General features: G+C 45.7%; 1 protein-coding gene across 1 annotated transcript in view; it reads left to right on the top strand.

Annotated features, from left to right (window-relative positions):
• fray (oxidative stress responsive kinase frayed) overlaps positions 1 to 19,172 on the top strand; it is a 156,476-nt gene that overhangs the window by 600 nt on the left and 136,704 nt on the right. The gene's annotated exons all lie outside the window — the stretch shown is intronic.

The following is a 19,172-nucleotide window of genomic DNA, read 5'->3' on the forward strand; positions in this document are numbered from 1 at the left end:
TAGTCTTAAGGCGAAAATAGAGCAGCAGATGGCTCACGCCCTGCATCTAAATAAGCGTAGAATGAAAAAGCTTGCAGCACCATGAGCTTGGCGACGCTGTGTATGATACCGATTTGGTTGGTGCTTGCGTTGAGTTTTTACATGCATGCATGCTCCATTAAACTACTGGCAGAAGTTCATTAGTTGCATTTGGTGAGCGCTATGTAAGCGGTTGAACGAACGAACGAATGAATGAATGAACGAACGAATGAACGAACGAACGAACGAACGAACGAACGAATGAACGAACGAATGAATGAATGAATGAATGAATGAATGAATGAATGAATGAATGAATGAATGAATGAATGAATGAATGAATCCACCGCTGTAAGATAGCCTGTGCCCAACTTCAAATGGCACATCAGGTATTCAAAACGTCCATTGTAGAGATAAAACAAGGCTCATGTGACTAGCACTGTTTACATATCGAATCGAATACAAATAGTGTTGTTTCAGTTAGGAATCGGACATGAATAGAATATCGATGAAATCAGATTGAATGCCAATCACATGCCTGCAATAATATTCGCTACTTATTATAAAAAGCATGAATTAAGGGATCAATGATTAGGCAAGAAGCCAAGTGCGTGTACACGAACGAGGATTCGAATCAGGTGCCGTTTAGACGTCCCTTCAACTTTTTTTTTTTTTTTTAATTTCTGGTCTTCGGAATTTATCGGGATCACTATTCGAATCGCGGCCAGTTATGCTAAATATGTTTTAGGAGTTGCGGGACATATTTGATTCTTTGCAACCAATTTTCGACGACATATATTATTTCATTCGTTCGAATAATCATAAGGGCATGTTAGACTCGTTTTTCTAAATTTTCGTATATTCTCACATCTATAGACAAAACGGGTAAATAGAATTTTCTGTCAAACTAGATGAGGTCTGTTACCGTCAGGATTCGATCTGCATTAACAATACGTTTAAAATAGGTCTTAAGAAGACTCGTCTCTTCTCCGCCTTCTCTAAGACATCTTGCAGGCAGTAGGAGTTTTGTCGGCAATGGCATCTCTGTGTTCTCTTTGGCACCATCAATCCTGACCTTCCTGCGACTCACCGCCAAGCTTTGCGGGAATTACTAATTTTGACAGAGTTTTGGTTTTGTGGTGAACACGGGGCTGAAATTTCAACCATATTTAAGACACCTTATAGACGAGAGGAATTTTGGCGGGAAGGCGCCTAATTTTGCTGGATTTTTCGGGCTTGTGGAATGATATACGAAGTAGAAGACGGGTTCTCTCCGTGACACATTTCCGGGGACTGTTAATTCGGCTCCATTTTCTTCTCAGTGACGCCGACAGTTAATAGCGGCCCTGCAATGTTTGCGGCCTTCCCAACAGGTGTTACGCCACGAACATCAAAGTGAGGGAGTCCAAAATTTCTAGGGTCACGCGCGCGCTCTTCGGAATTTTTGCTGCATTCCTCATCCTTGCAGCTCAAGCTCTTCGCAACGAAGATAACTTTGCGGACGCCTGTGTATGCGTGCTGCAAATGTGCCGTTTTCGTGTAGTAGATCCCTCGTTGATCACGCGGCTTGTCCTCTTCACGGCGGCCAATGCTTACGCCTTGTGCCGCTCACCATTCTCCAGCACTCCCGCCTTTCCCGGTGATACTCATGTGGTTCGGTTCCTCGCGCAAACCTTCCCGTGCCTGCAGGTATCCACGCCGCTGCCTAACTAACGGTACATGTTCGGTTTCATTGTTCCTCACGAGGTTTTCTTGCTGCCGTAAAGGTAGACGTGGCTCGTTTCGACCGGCAGAAACGCGAGTCTTTATGTCAGATCATAGTCACTGTACTCCATGTGACATGCCTGTGATGTGACTTAGAGTTACTGTATATGCTACCAAAGGCGAATATGCTACCCTGTTGGCAAAAAAAACTTGTATGCAAACAATTTTTAAGCGAAGGAAACCATGTTAGGCATCTGATTGTTTAATCCAGATTCTAAAGTTTATACAGTTTCGAATAAACTGTGTTTTAGATATTATGTGCTGTCCTTGTTATATAGTTCTCGCTCGTAACGTTTTAAAGGTCTTGCGCATCCAATAAGAAGATATATAAACAGGTTTTCTAATGCAGGTCAGGCGACTAAATATTGGCGCAAAGATGAATGCTGCATTTGTATGGCGCGTATCTACAATATTGAGTCTGCCCTTAAGTTAGGTAAAAAGTTCGGAGCAGGCGACGTTATAAATCGTCTGCTGCCGTGCGCAGATTACGCCGCGCGCTAGAAACAGCGGCGCTTTTTTTTTTTCCTTTACATATTTATTGAGTGTGTTATACAGTCCCCTATTTTGATGTTCTTTGTTTGCGATCAAGCGAAAAAGTGTTTTACAAACCTCCGAAAAACACCACGGTCGATCGGGGATACGACAGGCATGTCACCTGCAGAAACTGAGTGCGGCTTCGCCGCAATAATTTCGGTTACTAGACAGGCAAGATAGCGGACCTACGCGCAACTCTGCTACCTTTGGTAGCAGATACAGTAACTCTAATGTGACTGTACTAACTTAACCCATCCTTCTCTCACAACTGGTATATCCACTCACCCCTTTCCCCCAGTGCCGGGTAGCAAACCAGTTTCTTTTACGGGTTAACCTCCCTGCCTTTCCTCCTCATCTTCCTCTGACATCGGACAGCACACAGGCGCCTTGCTTTTCGCCTCCATCGAAAAGCAGCTGCCGCAGCCGGGATTCGGTGCCGCATCCTTGGGCACAGTAGTTAAGCGCCCTAACCACTGCACCACCATGGCGGGTCAGGCAGGAAACACAGACTAAATTACAACATACGCATGGGCACAATCTCGAGCCGTGGGGCGACGCTGCAGCAAACAACTTGTGACGTGAGGTCTTCAGCTTCACGCGTTTTAAGCACTGACTATTAAAAAAAATTGTTTTGGTTCGTGAGTTTGCTGCGGTGTAGATTATATAGTTGACAGGTGAAAGACATTCGGAACAGCGCAATGTAGTGGAAGATAAGGAAACTCCAAATATCATACGCAGCTCCTACTTTCAACACTATTTTAAAACACTATTCACACAATCGCACGCGCATGAAAACCATTTTAATGTCTATAGAACCACTTTGATGTAACAATAGCCTTTTTTATTGTTTTCTTTTGGTGACTTGCAGGACCTGGAAGGAATATAATAAATTAAAATATATGAAAACCAAGTTATCACTTGCTGCATTGTTAATCGCCTAGACGAGACTCGGAACCGTGCGACAGCTCATCTTTCTAGAACGGGAGCGTCACGACTTATGCAAATGGGTCGCGACGCTCATTTATATAATAGACATGACATATAAGCTTTTATATATATATACGAGACGCACATTTTCGTATACCATGCCATGTTTGCAAGAAAGTTCCGGCACAGATTTGACAGATATTACTTTGCGTAGTGCGCTTCACAAGTTACCTAAGGAGTCCGCGTATGTTGCTGTGTTCAATGTGCCATACATTCTGACCTACGGTCAGTAACGGCGCACAGATAGGCTGTGGTAAAAAAATAAATAATAAAAACAAAACACACAGCCGTAGTAATTAGCTCATCACTGTAATATTTTAGTGATGGTGAACAAAACATATTCTCGAGGTTGAAGCAGCTCAGCTGCTTAACCTTCGAGAATATATATGCTTTATCCTTCATAACTATGACCCGGCCAGACCATAACGGCTAGCCTCCGGGGCGGCTAGATCAGCGTCAGCCAAAACTCCGTACTAGAGGTTTACTTGGCCACCTTTGGTTTAAATATGCTTTGCTTAAAGGGTAATTAACTACGTTTCTTTCTAGCTTTTCGAGCTTATATTTATTAGAGTCTTCTATCTCAGTATGGAAATATTTTTTGAAAATACCGAGTAGAAGCGTTATGAGAGCAAAACCTGAAAAATAAAAAAAAATTTGTTTTTTACCAAGCGATGACTTAAGGACAGAGAACAATATTGCTGACTTTTGTGCCAATCGATTTTAGATCGTAACGTAAAAGCTATGAAAAAAAAACCATTGTAGTTCAATCTAGTTTTGTCCAGGATAGCGTTTTAGCCCACCCCGAGATCGGCGCCTGAAGCAACCATCCTGCCACGTACCTCTCTGCAATCGAGGGAGACGTGGACGAAGTGCGGTGTAGTGTGGAGCCATATTGGCAGCATCAGTGTCTTCTGCAGGATTCATTGACGAGCTCTTATTACCGCCGCTTTTTTCTGTTTTGCATTGTCTGGTAGAAGGGCTGGGTACGATTCCCCTTTTTTGTGTGACCCACCCCTCAAGGACAGCCGCCATTCAACACAGATTTGACCCTGGTCCACCGCAGTACAAGCCGCCGTCTCCAAGATCAATCGCCCTAGTTCCTTTGTGGCCACCATACGCAGATCGAACACGACCACTGTAGCTAAAGGAGGGAGCTCGCCCCATCAGTTCGTTATCCTCAAGACACGAACGCCACCGCGTCCTTCCAAGGGCTTTTCGAGGGCGCTGAAGACGATAGGCCAATTTGGTCATGTCGCCAACGACAACGGCTGCGATGAGCAAAGAAATTAAGCTCCATAATGTCTACTTCGCTCTTCAATGTGCGGCGCGGGCGTGGTTCTTGAACCATGAAACTACTTTATCTTCCTGGGACCAGTTTCGTCGCCAGCTGTTGGCGACCTACGCCACCCGCGATCGAAGGCAGCGTGCGAAGTCGGCACTGCAATCTCGCTGCCAAGCCCCGAACGAGAGTGTCACAATGTATTACGAGGTCATGATCCGCCTTTTTAGGTGAGCTGATCCAAACTTGAACGATTAGCACGAAGTCCGCCACCTAATGCTTGGGGTCAAACAGGAATTATTCCCTGTGGTTGTGCGCAACCCACCTTTCATCACATCAGATTCCCTAGCGAAGGCCACCACGATAGAAAAGACAAAAAAAAAAAAAACACTTCAGCATCGAGCTCAGTACTACAACCGTCACGTGTCTGCCACGTCACCGGCCGTCTTTGCTTCTGGGTTCAACGGTTCCGCTGATGCCTCAAGGGAGCGTGTTCTGTGTTTAGTCAGAGAACTGAGACCACTCTTACACCGCGGCTGAGACAGATTCAGCTGCAGGGTATGTCATCGTCGTCGGTTCTTCCGTCGCTCGTAGAAGTCCTGAACCAGATGCGTCTGTTGTGCAGCCACCGTCCTCAAATGCGTCGATGTACGCGTTCATGCTTCAGCAGCATAACGGATACGATTCTCGAAAAGCGAACACCACTGTTCTTCATCCAAGCCAGCAGCGACTCTCCCATAAGAGGACACACATATACGCGTTATCCAAGCCCGCGCCGCCCTACTCTTGTAGCTGAGGCACGATTTCAAAAGGCCAACGTCTGGCGTGCTCCTGAGCAACGGCTCCTTTGATACCACTGTGATGACACCGACCACACGTTGAGGTCCTGTCCATAACGTCGCGCCTGATTTAAAGGCTTTCATCCCCGTGCACCGCGTATCCTCGGAGTGGTGAACGACCACACGGAACCAAGGAGTATCTGTCGGCGCATGCGGTTTTCAGACGCGTCCCACACTACGAGCCCCGTGTGATTGTTTTCCCGTTTTCGTTCCCCGAACCCTCCTCCCTTTACAAACCGCACTGGCCGCTCGCCGAGCCCCCGCTCCCTGAGCCGTCGGGAAAACTAGAACCAGCGACCTGCCAATTGGTCAGAACGCTAACTAGTGAACTGTAGAACGTCCTTTATCACTCTTCCGACTAGATGACGCTTATCAGACTGGGCCACGTAACGAAGAGCCTGGGTGTGCAGCTTCGGACATACCGATCGCTATATACGATTTTACCATTACCACGTTAGTTGATACTGGAGCGCACTATTCAGTTAAGAACAGCGACTTAGCAAAAACAATGAAGAAAGTTTTAACCGATTGGACTGGGCCTCGGATTCGCGCGGCTGTGGGACACCTTGTTACCCCTGCTGGCAGAAGCACTGCGAGGGTTATAATTAACGGATTTGTTTACGTTGGCGAATTTGTTGTCCTTCCCCATTGTTTGCGAGATGTTATACTCGGTTTGGACTTCTTGCAAGCTAACTGTGCGATTATTAATTTGCAAGAATCACGCATGGGGCGTTTTCGTCGAGCCAAGCAATGGCGAGATTCGACGCTGACAGTTTATCTTCACCCACCTTGCCTATTACAGCTGCGAATGGGACAATTCCGCAACGATACAGCACATGGCCTCGGCACACAGCGATTCACCATGCTACCGTGATAACATGAGCCTGCTTCTTAGGGATCTGCGCTGTAAGAGGATTTGTTCACTTGCGGTGCGGTTTTGCAACATTCTTGATTGAAAATTTTGAAATACTCTTGATTGCAAGTTTTGGACCAAGTTTCAGCACATCGCGAAAGAGACGGGCATCGCAGGAATCTGCGCTGCAAGAACATTTGTTCGCTTGCGGTACGGTTGTGCAATGCTCTCGATTACAAATTTTGGATCAAGTTTCAGTACATTGCAAAAGGGACGGCCATCGCGCGTGTAGCCTAATTAATTAAGCCAGCAACCATCTGTAATTTGGCACCACCGTCGCCGGCAGGATGCGATACAACAGGCATTGTATCTACTCAGGACATTAATCCCAAATTATCGGTGTTTGAGCGTCAACGGCTCTTAGAGCTCCCTCAGGATTTTGCTATGTGCTTTGCAACGTCTTCGAAAATTGGGCGCACCCCAGTAGCCAAACACCGTATTATGGTCGACGCAGGGACCAAGTCTATATATATATCCCAACACCCGTACCGGGTGTCGTCAACAGAACGAAAGGCTATTTGAAGCCAGGCGCAAGCAATGCTTAACGACGATGTACTGCAGCTATCAACCAGCCCCTGGCTTTGCCTGCAGTGTTGGTGAAGAAGAAAGACAACATTTTGCTTTTTTGCTTCGACTATCGAAAGTTAAACCAGGGGGCAAAACGGAACGTATATCTGCTCCCACGCACCGATGAAGCATTGGGCCTGTTTCGCAATGCCAGATTTTCTCGTCACTTGATCTCAAGAATAGCTTCTGGCAGATGGAAATGAACGAAACGGACATAGATAAACAGCGTTCTTCACCCGTGACTGCCTTTGTGAATTTAAAGGGCTTCCCTTCGGGCTCTGCTCTGCGCTAGCAACCTTCCAACGAATGATGGACGCAGTTCTTTCTGGACTGAAGTGGCAAGCGTGCGTGTACTTCGACGGTGTCGTCATTTTCGCGGTTAGTGCCGAGGAACACCTCGACTGGCTGCAAATGGTTCTGCAGGCACTGCATGCGTTTAGTCCAACTGACAATAAAACCACTGAAATGTCATTTCGGATTCCAAGACCTCCGCATTCTTGGCCATGTGATCAGTGCCGAAGGAATGAAATCAGACCCCGAGAAGACTACTGCTGCTGCTGCAGAAAAGTTTTCGCCCCCAACTGACAAAAAGTCCGTTGGGAGGTCTTAAGTGCTCTCTATATATATTTTTTGCCTATTACATGCTTTTCGTGGAGAACTCAGCGGTTTCCGAGCCTCTTACGCTGCTTACCCGAGGCAATGGTGATCAAGAGGCTGCCACGGATATTCTTATCGATGCCAGTAATTTTTTACTCTGTGCTGTTCTGATTCAGTGGCAACATGGCACTGAGAAAGTTATGGCATACGCGAGCCGCTCTCTTTCAAAAGCAGAGGCAAACTACTCGACCACGGGTAAGGATAATGTCTCATGGTAGTTTGTGCGATAAGCAAGTTCCGACCTTATCTCTACTGCCGCCCTTTTAGAGCTGTGAGTGACCACCATTCAGTTTGGTGGCGATATTCGATCTCAAAGACCCCTTCGGATGGCTTGCAAGGTGTTGCACCCGCTCCAGAAATACATCATCACGTTTGTGTACGGCTGTAAGCACAACGACGTCGTCGATTGTTTTTCGCGTGCACCTGTTAATGCTGCCCCACCCGACACCGAAGAAGACTTCCCATTTCTTACTTTCGTCACGACCACCGGCATGGCCGAGCGTCAATGGGCTGACTCTGAATTACGACCGCTTATTGACCATCTCGAAGGTCTTGATGTCGTTGTTACACGTGCTTTTGGCCGGGGTTTACTATCCTACAGCCTCCGCGATCACGTCCTGTACAAGAGAAACTTTCAGCACAACAAGGAAACCTTTCTTCTCGTTGTGCCATACGACCGTAAATCTTGCATGCATACCATGATGGGCCTTCGGCTGGTCATTTAGGAGTCACGAGAACACTCGCGAAAAGTACTATTTCCATAAGCTGCTGCCTTCAGTCCAGCGCTACCTGGGGAGATGCCGCGATTGTGACCGGCGAAAGACGCCTCGGCTGAAACCTGCAGGGCTTCTTCTGCCGATACCTCTGCCTAGAACCCCTTTCCAGCAACAGGATATGCATTCTTCTGCATCCTTTCCCAACGTCCACATCGGGAACAGATGGATTGGTGTGGTGACGGAATACTTAACGCGATATACTGAGAAAAAACCACTTTCCCGCTGCTGAAGAGACCCAGTTTTTTCTTTGGGCCATTGTATTGCGCACGGTGCACCATCGGTTGTTATTACGGACCGCGGTACAGCCTGCACTGCCGAATTAATAGTGTCTTCAGTCTTACCCAAACAAGTCATCTTAAGACTACCGCTTATGATCTGCAAACGAACGGACTGACTGAACGCCTCAACAGAACGCTTTCCGACATGCTTTCGATATATATCGACGGTGAACGTCGCACGGGAGGTGAAGTTCTTTCGTATGTAACTTTTGCATACAAGTACGGCTGAACAGGAGACGACGCGTCTTACACCATTCGAACTTGTCTTCCGCCGTGCCGTCACCACTGTGTTGGACGCTATGCTACCCGTAGGTCATGGTGACGATGCCACCAACGGCAATGCCGACGTCGACATATTTCTCCAAAGAGTCGAAGAAGCGCGCCAGCTCGCACGGTGTCGCATTCAACGCCAACAACACAGCGACGCAAATCGGTACAGCCTCCGACGCAGAGACGTCCACTAGGAGCCTAAGATTGTGTACGGGTCTGCACACCAGTGCGTCATCGAGGACTCTCTGGGAATCTACTCCGCTGTTACTTTGTCCCATACCAGGTCATTCGGCGCAATAGTAACGTGAACTACGAAGTTGTTCCCCGGGATCAACGATCCTCACCACGGCGGCGTTTGAGTGTTCTGGAACTGTTCACGTAGTTCAGATGAAACCGTACTGTGAAAGGTGTCGAGGTTTGTGTGCCCTGTTCCTACTGTGTGTATTCAGCTTGTGTTCAGGGATAGCGTCGAGCCGCTGCTTTCGAAGAGGAGCAGAGGGGGAGGCAATGCCATCTGCCTCGCTTCGATCGAGGGAAACGATGACAAAGTGCAGTATGGTGTGTAGCCATATATTGACGGCATCAGTGTCTTCTGCCGGATTCATGGCGAGCGCTCATTACCACCGCCTTGTAATGGTTACAATACATTGAGGCATTGGGGCACCAAATTTTGGATCACGAAAACAGCTGGGGGTGGCTACACCTTTATTTGATATCTTTCTTTCCTTATTAAAATCGCTATATTGTTTTCGTGACATTAGTGTATTTTACGTTAGAACGCGGCAATCTAACAATTCAGGCCAGCTGCAGTTCGTCCTTATCAATTTATATAACCTCCTTGGTCCTCACTCTTGAAGTGTGCCTTGAGATGCCAGAGAAAGGACATCTTCAGAGCTGCCACCCTACACGGTGGACCCTTGTAACCACTGCCAACCTATAATATTCCCTCTCACTCCTGGGCAGAACATATACTGGTGGACGCTCACTCCATCTCACTCCATATTGACTCGTCCATGCATTACACGATGGGAAATCTTAGTGGCAAAATACTGCATTAAATACTACAAAGCGACCCTGACAGCTCTCACCCCCCCCCCCCCTTCCTCCACACACACACATTCTCCCAACTTTCGCCTCCACGGTTCATGTTCCACATCCCGATTCCGATGCACAACTCGTAGATGAAGTGGGCCGTTCCACAGCTCCGGCTTCTCTACCTAAACCAGGAAGCTCCGATTAGCGCATCAGAGAAGGTCGGAGCTCCTAACAACCGACGTAGCGTTGAAACAAGGGCCTTATCTATTTTCCTGAGGAGCATATTTATACAAACGGTCCGCTGAACGCAAGAAGAAGAGAAATTTCTGGGTTCTCCTTCAGCCTGATTCGCAAGAACTTGCAGTATTTCCCAGTGGTGATTTCCACGTGGAAATCCAGTCCCATTTTCGCGCTTTTCTGGTTGCTAACTGGTTTGCACACGTCGCCTTTATTGCAGTGAACGTGAGTTTAAAGCGAGCAATAGTGCCTTGGTCTCGGCGTTGGTTGATGTCAGTGTCCGCGATGAATAGAAAATACGCTCGCTTGCAGGAGAAGTACCGCGTATAGCTACATGCCGAGGTCAATAATAATTAAAAAAAAAGTACGCGGAAAGCTAAGTTGGCTGCTCTTCTCTTACAGTGTATGCAGGTGGCATGCAAATGTTGTTTCAGCAGTGTGCTAGATATCGAATAGAATAAGTCTTCGCGGTCTTTTTCTTCTTTTCGCAGTGGTACGCCAACTTAAAAGCAGGCAGCTTAGTTCCTGCTTTCCTTGAGATATCAAAAAAATTGAAAGAACGTGATTTCTTCAAAGTTGTGTGTGTGTGTGTGTGTGTGTGTGTGTGTGTGTGTGTGTGTGTGTGTGTGTGTGTGTGTGTGTGTGTGTGTGTGTGTGTGTGTGTGTGTGTGTGTGTGTGTGTGTGTGTGTGTGTGTGTGTGTGTGTGTGTGTGTGCGTGCGTGCGTGTGCGTGTGTGTGTGTGTGTGTGTGTGTGTGTGTGTGTGTGTGTGTGTGTGTGTGTGTGTGTGTGTGTGTGTGTGTGTGTGTGTGTGTGTGTGTGTGTGTGTGTGTGTGTGTGTGTGTGTGTGTGTGTGTGTGTGTGTGTGTGTGTGTGTGCGTGCGTGCGCGCGCGTGAGCGAGCGAGCGAGCGAGCGACGTGCACGCACACACACCATGACGCACCAAAGTAAAACTAAAAATAAAAAGAACCAGGCGTATATAAGTTATCCCGAGCAATTCAAGCGCTGGTGCTTGTTACTTAGGAACAGCTCACTCGGTGGCACGAGATTTTTCTAAACAAAGCACTGCATTGTAAACCAGTTATCAATGATGATTGATGACATAGAAATACAAAGCAGAGAGGGAGACATAAAAGTTAACATCCAGAAGACTAAAGTAACGCTGAACAGTCTCGGAAGTGAACAGGAGTTCGCGAAAGGCAGGAGTCGTTGGAATGAATAAATGAATGCGTAAAAGAATGGAATGGGTAAAAAAAAGCAAGTAGTAGCGGAAGATCCATATCAAGAAAGAGAAACGACTAGAAAAACCAGATTGTGATGAAGCGCATTCGGCATGTACCATCAGATACCATCAGATAATGAACCGCAGGTTGCCAATATACACTGTAAGCAATGTGTGAGAAATTACAGGTATTTTTATAGAAAATTTCTGTACCCCCCCCCCCCCCTCTAGTACAGAGAAAATCTGTTCTACTTCATTGATCGAAATACGTTCACGAAAAATACAGTAATTTTCTGTTTTCCAGCCGAAACCTTGAATCGACGGCAAACAATTCGATATATTTTTGCTGTCTGTTCTAATTCCTACCGCAAACTGATTTTTATTTGAATAGTAAGTAAATTTTGAATAGAAAGCGAAATGGTATGACAACACCGAAGACGCTGTCCGATGATCGGCTGCGTAACAATTTCGATCGAAAGAAGATATCTAGTGACGCCACATTGAGGTCCGTTGTTGGTTGGCTCCCTGCTACAGTGGTATCTGTTACGCATTTTTCCACTTGCCTCTTTTCGGTGACTAGACTGCGGCTGTTAAGAGGCCAGCCTTATGGGTGCCATCGAGTATTGCCAGCGCCGAGAGATATTCATGAGATGTAGTTGGCCAGGCGTTCGTTTTAAAATAGTGTTCATTGAAGTAATTGGCGCTTAACGCAATTTTATTGTTGTTACAGGCAGAAAACGTAAAATGAAAGACGAGTAAAAAAAATATATATATTTGCATCATTATTTTCACGGCCACAGAAAAAAGAAAACAGAAATAAAAAACAAAAACGCCGTATAACAGAAAATTTTTGTCAATTTACAAAAACAAATTCTGTCAGTTGTAAACAGAAAAAACTGTAAAATCACAGAAAAATTAAAAAAAAGTAAGCAAACATAGCAGAACAGGAAATTTCTGACATGATAGCTGCCAGAAAACGTCTGTACTTTTCATCTTTTCATCTTTTCATCTTTTTTTTTTTTTTTTTTTTTTTTTTTTTTTTTTTTTTACAGTGTACCCCAATAGGAAAGTATATAGCAACTCTGTTTTGCCTGTCTAATGAAAGGGGTTCCGCTTAACTTGAGGGCAACGCAGGGAGGTATAGAACAAAAATGATAGGTGCAACAATAAGGGATAGGAAGTGTACAGAGTGGGTCAGAGAAATACCTCGAGTTATTGGCATTCTAGGGAAAAATCAAGAAAAAATGGACATGGGCAAGGCATGTAGTTTGAAGAGAGGATAAATGCTGGTCGCTAAGGGTAACAAATTGGATTCCAAGGGAAGGAAAGCGTAGCAGGGGTCGGCAGAAAGTTAGGTTGGCAGATGGGATTAAGAAGATTGCGGGGATCAAGTGGCTCAAGTGGATGCATCTAGCGGAAGACCGGGTTTTTACTTGAAGGAAAATGGGAGATGTCTTTGCCCTGCTGTAGGTGTAGTCAGTCTGGTGATGATGTTGTTGTTGATGACGATTATGATTAAACAAAGCAACGCATATACTTCAAGAACGGTTTCTCGCCAGATACTCACGCACAACAGATGCGCCCTCTGCCAGGAAAAGTGTAGAGCGGGCCTACAGCATCTTGTACGGAATTGCCCATCTCTTCTTCAAGGCAGATGCAAAGTTCCACAATACAACATGACGAGATGCCCATCCCAGCACGCCATACACGACCTAGCACCCCTGCACGATGTGCAATATAGTTGGCATATATCGTAGCGAGAGCAGCCTCTCCCCAGTAGTGTCTGAAAGATCGACTGATTATACGGTGCGCTGTTCCTAAGGAGGTCAACAGCCGTAAAGTTCCTGCTTCAGTTACTACCCCGAACAACAGTTCAGAGGGGAAGTAACTGTTAATTTTTTAACTACGGCCGGTAGCGATCCTTTTCCTAGAAATAAAAGCTTTACGCATCCATTCGTCTAAGGTATACGAAGTCTGCAAATGCATATAGTTGAACCAATACAGCAAAGCGAGTACAACTGTAAAGTTCCACAAGATAATTTGTTTGGCCGCAAATCTGCACGTGGCATGCATATTTCCGGTGTGGATTGCAGCTTCATGGCTTCAGCGCTGGCCCCGAACGAAATATAAAATATACTGGGGCGATCAGTTACAATTTTTTTTATGACAGTGCATTAGTTAGTATTAGGGCGTCTCGTTTCTGTTACTTGCTTTGCAATTTAATTTTACTGAATGATTCCAAACTCTTTTTATTTTTGTTGAGCCCTTCTTATGCGTATTCATCTTCGTTGAGTCTGGTTTGATTTCATTTGGATCACAGGATTTGGATCACATAGTGAAGAGATCTAGAAATTTCGATTCCCTGGGGTTCTTTAACTTGCACTGACATCGCACAGCACACGGGAGCATTGCTTTTCGCCTACATCGCAAAGTGACTGCCGCGGAACCCGCGTCCTTAATTGGATTCAGCAGTCAAGAGCCCCAATCACTGAGCCGCCGCGGCGGGGTACTTCTGCTGAGGCATTCCTGGACGTTATTAGTTTCACGGGTCACTTCTTTAATCTCATTGCCATGAACGGTTCTTCTTAACGGCGACCACCTTCCTTCCTGCCTTTTAAATATATCCCCTACAAGCGGAGCACAGGATTCCCTCTCCCCATTTTGACACCTGCCAAAGCTGACAGGTGGTGTGTCGCAACACTAATTTGGCGCCTGGCGCCATTTTTTCTTCACGATGGGGCCTCTAATACTGAAGCATTAACATATAAGGCCCGCTTGCCTTGGGCTTATTACGGCCTCTTTCTGCTTTGGTTCGGGAAAGTCAACGGAAAAGTGCTCAATCTCTCGCCTACTATTACTGAAAATCATTTTTAGTCGAACATTTCGCATGGGAAATATTTGTGGTAATTATTGTTCGGTAAAGTGTACGTTTATGACTTATTTGAATTTCCCAGGAACAGTTGACCCGCGCGCTAGGCCATGCGGAAAGTGCCCGAATGTTGAGCATGCATTATGTTGCATTTGAGAACTAAAGCAAATTAGGGAACGTAGGGAGGGGGGGTCAAAACTTAATGTAAGCAATTTCATCGTTTACGTCTTATTAGTACGACTTTTGTGCGCTCATGGTACTGAGCAATAAATGGCTAACTACATAGACGTTTCACAATTCACGTTTTGAATATTAGCACTTATGTCAATTACCATCTTTATATATTTATCTTGCAAGAGAAAATAAACGACAAAGGCGCGTTTTCTTAACATAGCTCTTGCTTCGAATAATTTAACATAATTAGGAGTATACTACTCTCCGTAGAAGCTCATTTTGCGAAAGAAAATTACGAAAGAAACCAGAAAATGCGACAAAACATTCTAGCAGTTGACCGAGTTGGCTGGGCCACGTTAGACCGCAGTATTATGGCTAAGGCCCAATTTTGACCCTAACTGGTTCCTCAGTGCGTTAACAGCTGGTTCAGAGGTCCTGCTTTTGAAAAATGACCGGTTGGAAACTTTTTCTACGCGCTCATTGCAAGCCCGAAAACTGATGTTGGGGAAGATGTGCAAATTTTGGAATGGTTGCGTCACAGTTTTGATATGAATTCATGTGCGCATTTTTTGTGACGCCGCTTTTCTCTATTTTGGATTAGCGACGGCGACGACGCCTGTTCGACCGCACAAGCTGTACACACATCGCATATGAAGCATCATGCCCACAATCATTTCCCATTCTTTGTGGAAAAGAAAAGCGGAGCCTACTTCATTATACCTATATTCTGGACGGGCATCGCTTCAGGATGACTAAAAGGAAGCTACTGAAAGGATACAAAGATCAATACCACAGTTCCGAAGCCTCAAAAGTGAAAAAAAAAAAAAAAATGTAGACGTGGAGATGATGGTATAAGTGCGGGTATAGTCCAGCGCCTCGCTCTTGGGGGAAGCTGACGTCCGCCCGACGTTCGTGCATTATTATTCATTTTCACAAAGACCGCACACCGTCTGAGGAGTTGATTTTAGCTGGGAAACAAGCCCAATTGTAAAGCTGACTCGTGAAGCTCATCCGTTCTTTTGAAACAATGGTTGAAATTTTCGGAGCCGGCGGGCCGCATCACACAGCGAGGCCTGTTTTTTATTGTTCGATTAGTTCGCTTTCACGATCATCTCGCTGCTCCAAGATATACAGCGTACTATTCGACTGCGTAATATGTTCACATCGAGAGACGGGTTGACTGCTTGACAGTGATGAACCTCGACTACAATGGTCGGCTCATCTTTACCACTGCTGCCTGGCGCACAACGTACTGCCCGCGTGACAGTTCACTCTGGTCTCAATTATTATTCTCGATATTGACATAGGAAAGAACTTCTAAAGCAAGATTTCTTCGTAAAAGAGGAGCCGTCATTCCCGTTTTAGTCAGCTTGAAACCTTATTGCAGACTGAGCAATATTTTTCCCACTAAAACTGGATAGTCCGGGCACAGGAGCGTAGCGAGGATTTTGCGGGGTGTTATACGCCGTCGGTCGGAAAAATGAAAGGGAGGGAGGGAGGGAGGGAGGGAGGGAGGGAGGGAGGGAGGGAGGGAGGGAGGGAGAAGGATGCTGACGTCAGAACATGACATGAAGCGATGCCACATATGATATGTGGCATCACTTCCTGTTCAAAAATGAATTGGGAAAGAGTGCGAATTATTCCGTGTATCAAATTGTGATGCTTTCTTGTGCATTAGGGATTAAAGAATCGCACTTAGCTTCGCTTAAGAGCTTAATGGCGAAAACCTTTCCTCCTTCTTCTCTTATTCCTCTATCTTGCGTGTTTCTATACTCGTTATAATTTCATTACTTTCTTTTATTTGCCTTCGTCCTCAAAAACCTGCTGCGACGTCATTACAGGGGAAATTATGCTTACGTCCGAGCTTATTGCAACGTCTTGCCAGGGACCCGACACATCTCGCGAACACATCTCGCGGAATCTCGCGGACAACTCTCGCAGAAGCGAGATTTTCACACCATGAGCTTAGAAAGGCCTTTAAAAAGGTGTCACCGCAGAGATGAGTGTGCGAGCGGTGTGCATTAGACGCACTACATTGCAGTAGTTTACTTTTGGCCTCGTTGACACATCCCCAAGAGAGCGATCACTGAGACTTCATGTTTGCTCTCATAGTCTGACTTCAGATTTGGCCATGCAAAAGTACTTTGTCCTTTGAGCGAAAGGTCACGTGTATAGTTTAATTGCTTCGTGTCGTCTATAATTTGGTTTATTGCTATAGGTTCGGCTTTGATGCCTGTTTGTAACGTTATAAAACGTGATCGAACTATCCAGGTCACGGTGGCCGCCTTTGGATTGAGGCGAAAAGAAAGGTGTCCGTGTAGTGTGCGATGTCCATGCACGTTAAAGAACCGCAGGTGGTCGAAACTTCTGGAGCCCTCCACTACGGCGTCTCTCATAATCTAAGTCGCTTCGGGATGTTAAGCTCTGTATACATGAACCAAACGTTAACCGTCACCGAAATGTCGAAAATGGGCTTTAAAAAAGGTGTATGAATGCTTAGAGAAACACCTAAATCACGTTGCTATATTGCTATAAGGTTTCTGCGTCAGCTCAATTGAATATCGCGATTTCATCCGCCAGTTAAAGGTGATCGATGTTGTCCACAAAGACAATAAGCAGGTACACGTAGATGTAGGCGCCAAAGTTGAGCCGTGGAACAGCTATCATTGGCCCTTCTTTGAAAGAGAGCTATGCGAAAAGCTGTGAGCTTTCTTCAAGGGCTTCTTATTTTACACTCTGGTCCTTCAGCCTCTCTTCCCCCGAATACCAAGGATCTGATCATATGAACTTTGAAACTTTCCACGGCGTTCGAGCCTCGACCATCGACTGAAACTTATCATGAATTCCTGTATATCCCACTTTGCTGGAATGCATTGGGTTGTCTGTAGCTGGTTGTGAAGTTTCAAATTCTTATTCTCATATATATTTGCGATGACAGCTTCGAACTTAGGCCGGGTGTACAACTCTGCCATAGTCCCGGTTTAACAATCAACGTGCGGCTATGGCAGCACCACTCTGCCGCTCGGGGGATAACGTTCATTTTGTTTGTTTTTCTTGTTTGTTTGTTTTTCACTTTAGTCTGAACAATTGCCAGATAGGAACGCGATCAAAGCATTTAACAAATATACCAAGGACATAGGCTGCAGACGTACTGTGGTCGCTTTTTTTTTTTTTTTCATTTTTTTATGGACCCGATGGCAATATATGGACACGCCTTGCGCAGTGAAGTGAACTTTTCTTTCTGAACAGAAGAGATCGACCTTTTGGTCCTTTCATCTCCCTCACTATGGCGGCCAGTCAATCGAGTACTACTTCGTTAACGTCCCTTGCGTTACCTGTCTTCTGTCTGTATACAATATAATGTTCACGTGTAAACATCCGGCATTCTGTTTATTACAAAATGTGAGTTATAGCTATAACTTACGCCATTATGGTATGCCGTATTCGAATTCATTTGGCTAGGCCAGTTTGAACGATTGAACATGAACGTAAGTCAGCAAACAGGAGACCGCACTGAGATTCCGTTTGCCTTCATTCGTGCCCTATCTGTCAAGCTGACATAACCCAAACAGAATCGCAGCAGCTATAGGGCGGGAGCATGATATCCATTCAGAATTGCTCAAAAGAAGGAGAATGAAAAATCAAGTATCAAAGCATCGCGTTTGGGGGCCAACTGGAAGTAGAACCTCGGAATCATGCTTATTTTAATTTCGTACGTGCTAGTAGAATTAAAACGAAAAAAGAACATTGGCCTAAATGGTACTAACCGAAACCGTGTTAACGCGACACGCGTTATTGTGACGCGCGTAACAACTCGGAAAAACTAAATGTTGTACGTTCCTCGGATGGCATATCTGTTCAAGGGCCATTCTACGGCTGCCCGCGAAAATGACTTAGCCTTACATACAGCGCGCGCATGCATGCATGGTTCAACTATGACGCAGCAGGAGAACCGCATGAAGCCCTTGCGTGTAGCAGCCCTTTTGGCGCCAATCGAAGGCGTTTTTCTTCGCTCGAAGAAACGTGGTGCACGACATGTGCGAGAACGAGCACAAAGCAAGCGCATATCCCTCGAGATCGTTTGTCCTTTATTATTACGTCACACCCCTTTATTTTCTGGGCACATATGCTTGTGTGCGCTGCATCTGTTGTGATAAGCAACAATGCCGGCAGCGTGCTCGACTTCGCCTTCAGAATACTCCTTTCTTTCTATTTACACGAGAAAAAAGGTCACTGGATTACTAGAAAATTGCTGCGCATTGGGTGACAGCGAAATAGTAATTGAGTATGTAACAATGCATTATCTGTCTCGTTACGGAATTCTACAGCTGTTGGTGCGATAGCTATTTTAAATCGTGCCTTTTGTGTTGGTCACGTTGCCCTCAGGGCTTCACACCAATTGCCATTGCGAACCGTTACGACATGACACCCCCTTATTGGCGCCCAACGTGGGGCGCGTTTTGCAGTCAGCAGGAAAATCGCACTTCCTGTCCAGGTGGAGCAATTTCATTTTCGCATCTTTATGATAGTGTATTTCACTGCTGACATTACGTAGACGTGTGGTGGAAAGTGGAGTAATCAGGTGTATTAAGATAGATAGTTAAGCATAAAATATAATTGGGTATAGCGTGTCCATATTATAGGGTCCAGTAGTCACCGTATTTCGTAGCCTGTTCCTAAACTCAATAGTTGTTTTAGAGGTTTTTCCAACGGCCACATCGGCGGCAGACGCGGCGCAGAGCTTGGTGTAGGA

This window comes from Amblyomma maculatum, chromosome 2 (genome assembly GCF_055883805.1).
Source record: "Amblyomma maculatum isolate TAMU_Amacu chromosome 2, ASM5588380v1, whole genome shotgun sequence".
NCBI lineage: Eukaryota > Metazoa > Arthropoda > Arachnida > Ixodida > Ixodidae > Amblyomma > Amblyomma maculatum.